Source organism: Macrobrachium rosenbergii, chromosome 12 (assembly GCF_040412425.1).
Source record: "Macrobrachium rosenbergii isolate ZJJX-2024 chromosome 12, ASM4041242v1, whole genome shotgun sequence".
Classification (NCBI taxonomy): domain Eukaryota; kingdom Metazoa; phylum Arthropoda; class Malacostraca; order Decapoda; family Palaemonidae; genus Macrobrachium; species Macrobrachium rosenbergii.
Window position 1 is genome coordinate 6090501 of NC_089752.1, and position 1111 is coordinate 6091611.

Sequence of the window (1111 nt, forward strand, 5' to 3'; positions counted from 1 at the left end):
CATCGACTCTAGCATTTTAAACTCTCTCTACCTCTCTCTCTCATCGACTCTAGCATTTTAATCTCTCTCTCTCTCTCTCTCTCTCTCTCTCTCTCTCTCTCTCTCTCTCTCTCTCTGTCATTTTAATCTCCTTATTTTAAGTTCTTCTGTTTCGGTTTATGGACCTGAAAATCACTTCTGTTTACCCTCATACTTAATTTCTCCTTAGAATATTCTAATAATTTGGCTCTCCGTACTTTTAAACTTTTCCTACATGTACCTTTTAAATAAAGCCAGCTGCATTCTCCACTGGGACGATAATTCCCACACAGGGTATGAGCTTTCGAGGGAAATATGGCGTTCAAGCGCTATAGAAAATATTCTTGTATTGAATAAATAAATACTTCTTAGTATAAAATAATGCAGGCAATATATAATGAATTAAGAAACAGTTGTTTATGTTGTTTGCTTTCGACTGAGAGGAAGCCTCCAGATCAATGCCATTGTCTTTCATTTCTTTATTTTAGTTTTCTGTAAAAGAAAACTATTGTTCCGGCTTTGTCTGACAGTCTGCACTTTTTCTGTCCGCCCTCAGAACTTAAAAACTACTAAGGCTAGAGGGCTGCAAGTTGGTATGTTGATCATCCACCCTCCAATCATCAAACATACCAAATTGCAGCCCTCTAGCCTCAATAGTTTTTATTCCATTTAAGGTTAAAAATAACCATAATCGACCTTCTGGCAGCGATATAGGATGGGCCACCACCGGGCCGTGGTTAAAGTTTCGTGGGCCGCGGATCATAGAGCATTATATCGGGACCACCGAAAGATAGATCTGTTTTCGGTGGCCTTGATTATACGCTGTAGCGGCTGTACTGAAAACTTGATTGCGCCGAAGACACTTCGGTGCATTTTACACTTGTTTATAACTGTAACCGAAACTAAGTTCCACGAAAATTCAAAGAAACACGATTATCGCCTCTCAAAGGGTAGACCCCCCCCCACCCACCCCCTCTCTTGCTTGAGGTACCAGATGACCATCTCATTGATCTCTGCTTAAAAAAAAAGGCAGTTGCTCACGAGAGAGAGAGAGAGAGAGAGAGAGAGAGAGAGAGAGAGAGAGAGAGAGAGA